Source organism: Cucurbita maxima, unplaced genomic scaffold (assembly GCF_002738345.1).
Source record: "Cucurbita maxima cultivar Rimu unplaced genomic scaffold, Cmax_1.0 Cma_Scf00102, whole genome shotgun sequence".
NCBI lineage: Eukaryota > Viridiplantae > Streptophyta > Magnoliopsida > Cucurbitales > Cucurbitaceae > Cucurbita > Cucurbita maxima.
In genome coordinates, this window is record NW_019272118.1 from 52,482 (window position 1) to 64,087 (window position 11,606).

General features: G+C 40.7%; 1 non-coding gene across 1 annotated transcript; it reads left to right on the forward strand.

The window, feature by feature from the left end:
• Positions 1-11,028: 11,028 nt before the first annotated feature.
• On the forward strand, positions 11,029-11,168 carry LOC111473055. Its single transcript, XR_002715530.1, has one exon. It is a non-coding gene; the product is annotated as a small nucleolar RNA Z247 (small nucleolar RNA).
• Positions 11,169-11,606: the final 438 nt, after the last annotated feature.

The window sequence follows — 11,606 nt, forward strand, 5'->3', positions numbered from 1 at the left end:
TCACTCCCAGAGCGAGAATCATACCACTAGACCAAATGCCCTTGTTATACCACTTGAAACGTATGTATGAAGCCTTAGGCCTAGGTATTAAGTTTGTATATTTTCGTATTGCAGGAAACACGTGAAGTCCTCAGAGGTAGAATGTGTCTTGGAGAATAAAGCCTTGGGATGGGTTGTTGTATTAAGAGCATGATGGTAAGTATAAAATGTTGAATATGAAGTTAGGTTGATTAGAATGTGTCTCGGAGAATAAAGCCTTGGGATGGGATGTTAAGAAAGACTGAGTATTAAGAGCATGATGGTAAGTATAAAATGTCGAATATGAAGTTAGGTTGATGTCGAATATAAAGTCCTTCGATAAAAAAAGAATTAGACATAGGGGCATTTCAAGAATTGAACTCAAAACCTAAGTGAGAATCATACCACTAAACTAAATGTCTTTTCTTGAACCCCAATATTTTTAACTTCAACTTAAATATATTTTTCTCTCATGAAAAGTTGAATTGTTATAATATAAAAGGGTTATCAAACAACCCAACAACCCAACAAAAGAAACAAACTAATCAATTTGGGTTGGATTGATTCGGTTTAGTTCATCAGTTTGTTTGATTTAAGTTTTCTATTTTGTCTCATATGACAAGAAAATAAAGTTGTATTGAATGCACCTTAGTTTCATTTATGACAAACTCATATGAAACATAATTGCATTAATAGTACTCAGAGTTGGAGTCTATAAGCATTTCATAAACTTTCGTGCAATTCATGCTTTATTAAAGATGAGATAAAATTTGGGGAACTTTAAATTACTTCATGTGGAGCTTCAATTACTATATGCTAGTTACAATCTTTAGGATTAATTAATTGGACACAAATTCATGAATTTAGGGAATTTTTTGTGTAATTATCAACTACAACTTATGTTTTCAAATTTTTAGGACATAATTTAGGTAGTTGTTTTTATGAGTCGTAAACTTGTTTCTTTGCATAATATGGATTTAGTTGAACTATTATTATCGATAAGATGGAGAAAGAAATTTTCTTTGAAATGACTAATAGACTTAGGTTCATCGTTGTTGTTTTTTAACTTGTGATTTTGCAGAAAGTTTAACTAATATGAACTGTCATGTCACAAGAACTTTAAAGTAAATCAAGAATATACCCTAAACATCATTCAAGATGGCAATAAAATGGAGTTAAATTGAACGCACTTTAGTTTCATGTTTGGCGTGTTTAAGATAAAGCATAATTGTATTAATGATCTTAAGAGAAATTCCTATTTTATTAGAGGAGACCAACTTTATTTAAGGTACTAGGAGTTCAAGAATCTGGATTTGAATCTGGTTAAGAAACCGTAAGATTTGAAAGTTTTGAATTCTAGACCAAATTTGTATCTAATTATTTCTTTTTATGACTAATTATAAATTAAGAGAAAAATATTTTTGTAAAGATAGATTAAACTCTAAAGCTTTGGTGACAAAACCATGTTTAGACTAGCAGTTTAAAGTCAGGAGATGCGGTCACAGGTGTGATTATTTTGGATGGGTTCGTATGAGGGAGCCTTCAAAGATTGTGCACTCACAGATGGGGTTGTTATGCAGCGTTAGTTTGTCTTTGTGTTTGAGTTTTTTGGTACTTTTTTTTTTTTGTAATTCTATCCCAAACACTATTTTTTTTTTTTTTTGGATAAGTTTGAACAACACCGTCTTATAATTTAAGTTTATTTTATATTTAATGTGGTGGTGTTTTCTCAATCTTATTTTAATCTTACAGCTTATTTTATATTAATTTACTTTTATTTTTATTTGTTTTAACTTTCAATTTTAGTTTCTATTTGAGTTTTGAACCCTTGAAATTTGGGTTGTGACAGATTGGTATCAGAGCAGCCGGATTTTAAATTATATAGATTTTTTCTTAAGATAAAGAGTCGTATATCTCTATGACTCACCTCGATGACACGTCTCTCCGCGACCAAGTAAGCAGTCTAACCCTATTTTGTAGTATATGATATGTTGTAAAACTTGTATGAATTTATTGTATGTTTTGATTTTCGTGGTAGTTATAAAATGTCCTTGGACATTAAAGAGTGAACGTTAACTATATAAGACCATAATGGATCAACGTTATAGTGTCTAGATATGGTGAGGAGGAAAAGAGTGGTCATGAGATATATGACTAGCCTTAGGAAAACAGAGAGTTTTCGTTGCAGAGTGCGAGACATCTAATCCATGAAATTTTGGTACTAGAAATGAAGAAACTGGAGATGGTCCCCAAACGTCTATATGGACCATTTCCAATCGCACTTTCTTTGGTTCTCTAGCAATTTTTGTGAAGCTAACTCGTTTATATTTTTCCATAACGCAGCTCTCACAAACACCCATATCAATAGATTTTAGGCCTTCTAAAACTCCATTTGCACCCATCATCTTCATTTCTTTGATGCTCATATGTTCAAGTCTATTGACACTACTGTAGGGTGCATAAACATGGTTGTTGTTGCTGTTACTTGAATTGGAAGCACTCTTAGCAACAGCAACCATGTTTATACACTCTACATTAGTGTATAGGGTTCCCGATTTTAGGTCATGCTACCACCATGACACCCTTCACAATATTCCCAAAACTCTTTCCAAACTCGGCTGCATAACCTGTGCTATCCAACTGACAAATAGAGATTAGATTCTTCTTGAGATCAGGAATATATCTGACATCCTATAATATCCACACACTCATTTCCTGTTAGAGTTTATATGTAGACATCTTTATTCCCTTCAATCTCCAACGTTTTGTTGTCGGCAATATACACCTTCCTAACATTTCCTTATTGGAAATTTTGAAACAATTCCTTACTTGGATTCGAATGAAACGATGCAACTGAATCTAAAATCCAAAATTCAATTGGGCTGTTCATGCTAAGGATTAAAGCATTCTCAGTATCTTCTGCTGAATATATGGAATTATCGTTATCTTCAAATTTGTGATTTTTCTTTTCATCAATTTTGTACGATCTGTCCGAAAGTGTTATTTTTCTTCACAATTTCAACACTTTACGTTTTGTTTGTTTGGAGATTTTTCCCAGTTTCTTAATTTTGATCGCCCATGTTTGTTTGGGCTCTTTGATTTACTTCTTCCCCTTCGATCAACAATGAGAGCATTGCCTGATGAATCTTCAATTTCCCGTTTGGGCTTTCGCTGACATCTCAAATTTCACTAAATTTCAGTTTAATAGATCCTCGTGAACTGTTGATTGCAGCAACAACAGTATACCACGACTCGAGTAAAGATGACATCAAAATCAATGCTTTAATCTTATTTTTTAACATAATTTCCACCCAACTCAATTGACTTACAATTATGTTGAACTAATTTATATGATTTGCAACAAATCGACATTTGTAGATTGAACAACCTCTGCATCAAATACACCTTGTTCATAGCCGACGTATTTTCGTACATATTTGACAACACCTTCAATAGGCCCGATGTCGTCTTCTCTTTGATGATGTTGAACGTCATGTTTCTGGACAGCGTCAACCAGATTAACCCTACAGCATGACAATTCTTGAGCTTCCACTCCTCCGTGGTCATGGTATCCGGCTTCACCCCCAAAAGGGGTTCCTGAATATCTTTCTCGTACAGATAATCTTCAATCTGCATCTTCTAGAAATTGATATCAAATCCATCAAACTTTTCAATTCTTGAACTTTCCATCTTCACAGATCGTGGTGAATCTCTCCTCGCTCTGATACTAGTTATTAGGATCACACAACATCGCACACACTTGATCTAAATGAACACAAAAAACATGATAGAGAAAATGTAATAAGAAATATTCTAATGGTTTTGTATTAATGACTTCAGGGTTGCAAATAGAGGATATGGAGAATGAGAAATGTACATTTAGGAAGCACCGACTAATTGACTAATGAGTATATATATGATTTCAGTTTATTATATATAGCTTCACTGTATGTAAACGCCAACTATATAGTTAGCTTTCATATCCAACATTCTAGAGCCCAAATAGTCAGGGATTGACATTCTGCTAGAACACAAAGTCATTTACATGCCCCTAGAAAATGCCTAGTAGTAACGGAGTCTAACCCAATGATCATTCAGACAAACATCCATCAACCAAGAGGGGTGAAAATGATGACGATAGTACAGTTGAGAAAGAATTTTAGCCATGATGAATCTACACTTGCTGCCATTGTTGTATTTGAAAAGGGGAAGTGCAAGTGTGCGAACCTCAACAAAAACTTTATTTCCACTACATGAACACCACGACCCAAAACAAGAAGGTCAAATATTGGGTTTAACTTCACCAAGAGAGATAAATCACAAGATTAGTTTTATGTCGCCTGCCACAAACAGATGTCATGCGGCTCAGCCTGAGCTAGTTTAATTCTACAAATAGCAAAATGGCATGTTCACAGTGGGTTTATTTGACCTGCAAAAGCTCTTGTCAGTGATCACTCAAATGCTTGGCAAAGACACCAAGCCAACACCTCTATTAAAGAAGGGAGACAAAAACAAACCACTAAAGCAACACATGTTCACGCAAAAATACCATCCATATGAATGAAGAGAAGGGTCAACCACAATAATTTCAAAGCAAATAGAGAATTATAATAAGTTAAGGTCAGATCAACATTGAGTTCAAAGCAACACAAGATTAGAAAGACATCATATAGGATCCAATTGCTCCTATGGATATAGACTAACCCTGTTGTCCACGTCAGTAACTTGAAATGTTATTATTCCGACCAAGAAAACATCAAGTAGAAGCAAGTGGTATGACGTCATACAAAGAAGAAAATGTTTCAAGCAAAGAAAGTAGAAAAGACACCAATAGAGAAGAGTTGAAGAGTTAACAAACCGAGAAGGGTTTTTCAACAGCTTCTAGTAGGTTGGAAAAGACTCCTCAATACTAAGATCAGCTAGAAGCGCATCGCGAGACCTAAAGTCAGTCTCATCCTACAACGTTGAGTTTATGAAGAGCCGGTTGATAGAGATATTGACAAATTGTGTAAGGGCAGATGTCGCGGTCATGATTGGCCAAGGCGTGTTGCCTGTGGCTGCATGTTAGATGACTCAGCTATTCTTGTAAATGATTTGTGGTTCATGGTGGCATGCTCATTCCAAACCCCTTTTACTTGCATTCATGTTAGATAAGTCTTTACTATTATTGTTGTGCCAATACGGGGTGTATGATTAGTCATCAAAATCATATCTACACCCATCATTACTAAAATGTCCCAAAATCTACTATAGGAGAACGTGACCAGTTGTTGTTTGTTCACTTTTAGCTTATAACATTGCTCTATTTGAAATTGTTTTTAACGTATTTCCTCGCTCACGTTTTCTAAAATATTTCTTCTAAACGTGATTCAAGCATACATTGTTATTGTTCCTTCAGTCTAAATTTTGCATGGTTGACTTGTTCATTGGATTAGAACAAATGTCACATAATAAGTGTCTCACTACTGCAAGAGTGCGATTGTGACACTTGTCTTCCGTTCAGTTATGGGCTGCATCTTTTGACTAGTTACGTGAGTTTGGCTTGAAGCATACGTGTAGGTTGAAAAAGAAATGGTTGGATGCGGACTGCGAATAAGGGTTGGGCCACGGAAGGATTGTGACCACAGATGACCTATGTAGAAAATTTGTACCCCTTTCCTAAAACCTTTAGCAAACAACATACCCAAAACAGATGCGCTACACCTCGTTTCACCCCTCCAGAGCATATGGATCCACCCAATCGATGAACACTCAAACCAAACTCGCCCATACTTTTTGGCATAGGGACGTGAGAACCAATCCGAGTAATCTATAGTGGGGAGACCCCTTAAAGCAACAAACGAGAATGGCTAGGTTGATAGCAACGTTAAAGAAAATGCGAGTATGAAAAGACGTATCGCATAACCGTCCCTGTAAGCAGCTTCATTCTTTCTTGATCTATGAACCGACTTTATGAAAAAAATCAGTCTTTCTACTAAAAGTGTGACTGTTGAGTATGAATAAGCGAACCTCTTGGTTCGGGAGAAACCAGAGATGTTGGCTAAGAAAGCTAAGCAGACAAGTACAAGACGGACAAAATGCACATACAAATTGATTGACATGATCCCTCTCCCTCTCTCTTTAGCTAGTTTGCTAGCTACGCGATAAGCGGGAAAGCATACCAGGCAAGGAAAGAAAGGCTGCTCGATCTCCTTTAAGGCCAACCCTTAACGGCGAGCTCAACAGGCAATGTTATAAGTTCAATAGAAGTCCAAGGTGTCGTCTACTACAGACCTGGAAGCTCTTGGAGGAGCTAACATGAAATGAGAAATACATTCGATTACAGAAACTAATAGATAGCGAACTTTTTGGTAGAAACTGATTGATCCCTTGGCTCCAGCAAGAAAAGGAAAAGGTAGTCGTACTCCTACCTTTTCCGTCGGACGAGAGGAAATTTTGAGCTGAAAGATTGAATCACACTTGGTAAGAAAGGCGTGCTTAACAGGTTTCTCCAAACGTATAAACAAAAAGAGGATATCGATATGCATACATTCTCGCATGGAAAAACCTAACTGAACCGGATCAAGGGTTCTAACCTAGTTCGACTGAGCTTCTTTGGCTAGCCCCCGCACCTTGTAATGAGGTCAACCCGTATGTGCTTTTTCTTTTCGTTTAGCGAGATAGCTTACCAGCTCTTTCAGCTCATAGCAGGAGTATGAAAAATGGAATCCTCATCCTGAGTCAAGTCCGCATTGCCATACGAATCGCATCAGCCAAACCAAGGGCTCCTATTTTTTCTTTAACGAAAGCGGATTTAACAGTTTCGATAAAACCAACCTCTTTTAAAGAAGGACTCGCTCTACCTTGATCATCGTGGACATATGCAACTCCCGCTTTACCTTTGCCTACCGTGAAAAGGAAAGTTCCCTCACGATAGGCTCTCCCAGCTACCAAACGTCTTTTAATCAATCAAGAGAGGTATAGAATAGTACAACAAACCAACAAGACAAGAAGGGACTCATGAGATGGGCGGTCAGGGAATCGATTTCATTTGTGTTATCCGCCAAGGAAATGATCAAGGAATTCTCTATACACGGCTGAGAGATGACCATATTGTTGCACATCCCTAATAAAGTACCGTAGGCAAGTGAAGCTTTTGAAAATGAAAGCGCGTAACTCAGATCCACTTTCTCTTCGATTCGTGAACTTCAGATCTGATATTCCTTTCATCTCCGGGTGACTGAGAGAGAATTTAGGCCTGGCGTGCATCCTATTCGGTCAACAATAAGGTACAAAGCGGATTGATTAAATGGGCTTGAAGTACCATTATCGTTAGGTCGAAGATCTCTACTAGGTTTAGTGCACTTTGGTAGTTGCGAATGTTGCCGTAATCGAAAGTCTTTCTCATTCGACATTCTCTCTTACCAAGCACTCATACTCGCCAGGGTTGAGGAGACAGTCCGTGAGCTAATTGGGCTTCGAGATTGCGTATACGCGAAAAGAGCTCGCTTTCGACTTTCTACCTCAACGTTTTATGCTCGGTTCTGGTTCAGGAAAGGGTATGATCTCTTTCATTGAAGCACATTGATGCCGAAGGAGTCTTCGGAACCGGTGGAGAGGCTATTATGACTTCAGGCTATTCAAATGTGAGAAGAAGATGCGAGTGCATTAAAGCGCGAGCGGAGGCCGAATGTGAGAAGAAGATGCGAGTGCTGCGCACAGACCGAGGCAGAGAATTCACCTCGACAAGTTTCGGTAAGTACTGTGATGAAATCGGCATACAACGGCACCTAACGATGCCCTACTCCCCCCAACAGAACGGAGTGGTGGAGCGCCAGAATCAGACCATCGTCGGGACAGCAAGGTCATTGTTGGTGACGGCCGGGATGCCTGAGAGATTCTGGGGAGAGACAGTAATGACGGCCGTCTATCTCCTCAATCGGTCACCAACCCGAAGCCTTGACGGGAAGACGCCATATGAGGCGTGGTACAATAAAAAACGAGCGGTACATCATTTTTGCGTGTTCGGCTGCGTCGCATACATGAAGGTAACACGTCCCCACCTCGCCAATCTCGATCCCAGGGGGCTGAAGGTCGTCATCATCGGCTATGAACCCGGGAGCAAGGCGTACAGACTATATGATCCTGTAGGGGGGCGAGCTCACGTGTCTCGCGACGTCGTCTTCGACGAAAGCACCTTCTGGCAGTGAAATGACGTGATCGAGGCAGACCATAATCCAAATAAATTTACGGTGAAGTACCTCGTCACCGAGCCAGAAGAAGGAGGAGCCCAGCATCAGCAGCCGTCACCGCCGCCAGCAGGTGCAACCCCTGAACCAGTGGAATTCGCAACACAACGGACTGCGGATTCGATGCTGGATGTCGATCACGATACTGATTTGGAGGCCAGGTACCGGAGGATGGACGACATAGTAGGAGGAGGTGAACCACCTGAACTGGCAGTGCGCGAGCTCGAAGAAGTGGCCGAACTACATGCCATCAGTGCAGATGAACCGAACACCTTCGCCGAAGCAGAAAAGAACCCGTGCTGGCTGAAGGCAATGCAGGAGGGGATGACATCCATCACCGAAAACCAGACATGGAGTCTGGAGGATATGCCGTCGGGACACCAAGCCATAGGGCTCAAATGGGTTTTCAAACTGAAGCGCAACGAAAAAGGAGAAGTTGTGAAGCACAAGGCCCGTCTGGTGGCGAAGGGCTACGTCACCAGACGTAAAGTCTGCTTTCCTTAACGGAGAGCTGAAAGAGACTGTTTATGTCCGACAACCACCTGGCTTCCTGAACAACAACAACCCCAATAAAGTATTGCGCCTGCACAAGGCACTTTACGGGCTTCGACAAGCTCCACGAGCCTGGAACGCGAAGCTCGACAGTACCTTACCGTCACTGAAATTCAAACGTTGCGCCTCTGAGCATGGCATGTACACGCACGGCCATGACAAGAAGCGACTAATCGTGGGAGTGTACGTCGACGACCTCATAATCATTGGAGGTGACATGGAAGTCCTCGGAAGGTTCAAGAAGGAGATGTCGAAAAACTTCAAGATGAGCGATCTCGGCGTGCTCAGCTACTATCTCTACATCGAAGTGCAACAGAATTCTACCGGCATCTCTATCTACCAAAGTGCATACGCAAAGAAGCTGCTGGACACAACTGGACTTGTGGACAGTAATCCTACAAGGATGCCAATGGAGTCCCGACTCCAAGTAAGGAAGGTCGGCACTACGACGACAGTCGACTTCACCAATTACCGCAGCATTGTCGGGAGTCTGCGCTATCTGGTAAACTCTCGTTCTGATCTTGCTTATTCTATTGGATATGTGGGCCGGTTTATGGAAGCACCTAGGGAGGAACATTTAGTGGCTGTCAAGCGCATCCTGCGCTATGTAGCCGGAACCAGAGGCTGGGGTGTAAGATACTGCGCAGGGAGCGGAAAGGAGAAACTCAAGCTAGTCGGCTACAGTGATAGTGACATGGCCGGTGACGTTGATGATCGTAAGAGCACTAGCGGAATGATCTCCTTTCTCTCAGGCGGCGCAATCTGCTGGCAATCAACAAAACATAACGTAGTTGCTTTGTCTTCCTGCGAAGCAGAATACATCGCCGCTTCGATGGCAGCAACACAAGGGATCTGGCTTGCGCGACTAATGGAAGAACTCATCGGGAGAGAAAGTGATCCACCAATGCTATACGTAGACAACAAAGCTACGATCTCCCTGATCAAAAATCCAGTTTTGCATGAACAAAGAAAGCACATAGAAATCAGATTCCACTACATTCGAGAATGTGCAGATCGAGGGCTCATCAAAATTGATTACATCCGAACAGAGGAACAACTTGGAGACATCTTCACCAAGTCCCTGGCGCGGGTGAAATTTGAAGAACTACGCTCAAAGATCGGAGTTCAAATAGTAAGGTAGATATACTACAGGTTTTAGAAGGAGATTGTTAGATAAAACCTGAGTTTTTATAGCTTTTCTTTATTCACACGATTTCAGAAAATCTTCGTTTGATCATTTGACAAATCACGTCGAATGGATCACCAAAATTTTAGACGGAAATTTTGTAGGGAGTGGCACAGATTTAGTTGGCCACTCTCCAGCCATATTTAGAATAGTTTATATTTTAAATAGGAGATTTGTTCAGAATAAACAACAACCTGATTTTGAACGCAGTCAGAATTCAGTTATTCTCTCTCTCCTTTTTTACGCATTTTTCTTCCAACCAATTTCCTCTTGTTAAACGTAGAGTAGATCATATTTGTGTATAGTAAGATAATCTAGTGATTTACTAGATTGTTACCAAATCTATGATTTACTGGTTTGTTACCAAATCTATGATTTACTGGTTTGTTACCAAATCTATGATTTAGAATGTAATCTTCATTATACACATCTATAAATACATGAGGTCGTGACCCTAGGTCAGGTCATTGAGCCATTCAACCTAACATGGTATTAGAGCCAAAGGTTTATTTTTAAATGTCTACCATATCTTCCTCCTCCTCTCCATCCACCATCTCCAACACCGTCTCAACTACAATGGAGACTTTTGGCCCAAGCACTCTACACCATGCTGTCACAATTCGTCTAACCAAAAACAACTTCATCATATGGCGCGCCCAGCTCCTCCCCTATCTACGGAGTACGAAGCTTATGGGCTACCTCAATGGCACTAATGTCGCACCTGCCAAGTTGGTACCTTCCTCAACTGCGGCTGGTGCTGAGCTGGTCTCTAATCCGGCCTATAATCAGTGGTATGATCAGGATCAACAGGTTCTTAGCGGTCTTCTCTCCTCCATGTCTGAGGAGATTCTTCACGATGTGGTTGCTGCTACTACGTCCAAGGAGGCGTGGGCTACCCTGCAACGGATGTTTTCTTCGTCAACTCGTGCTCGCACTACTCAAATTCGTATTGAGCTCGCCACGTACAAGAAACGAGATCAATCTGCTGTAAATTATTTTTGCAAGATCAAAGGGCTAGCCACCGAGTTGGCCACCACCGGCTCTGCCTTGCAGGATGATGATGTGATCGCGTATCTTCTTGCTGGTCTTGGCCTTGACTATGATCCCTTCGTCACCTCAATGACTACCAAGAGTGAAGCCCTCACTCTTGATGATGTGTTTGCACATTTAATGACGTATGAAGCTCGCCAACTACAACACCAGGCTGAACTTCAGTTAAATCTTGGATCTTCTGCCAATTATGCTTGTCGTGGTGGTCAGCAGAAGAATCGTGGGCGTAGGGATCGTGGTCGTGGTCGTTCTCAAGGTTATGCATTCTCTCGTCCTGCTGGTGATCGTCGTGGCCCATCTACTCGTCCTTTTTGCCAGATCTGTGGCAAAGTGGGGCATACTGCTATCCGCTGCTGGCATAGGATGGATGAGTCCTATCAAGATCGTCTCGCTGTGCGTGAACGCTATCATGGAGGTGAACAAGTTCAAGTCGGCAATGGAGCAGGTTTGCGTGTTTTGCATACTGGTCATTCTCTAATTAATACTGCTACTCGTCCTCTTGAATTGCATAATATTTTGCATGTGCCTGAAATTTCCAAACATCTTCTTTTCGTTCATAAATTTTCTCGTGA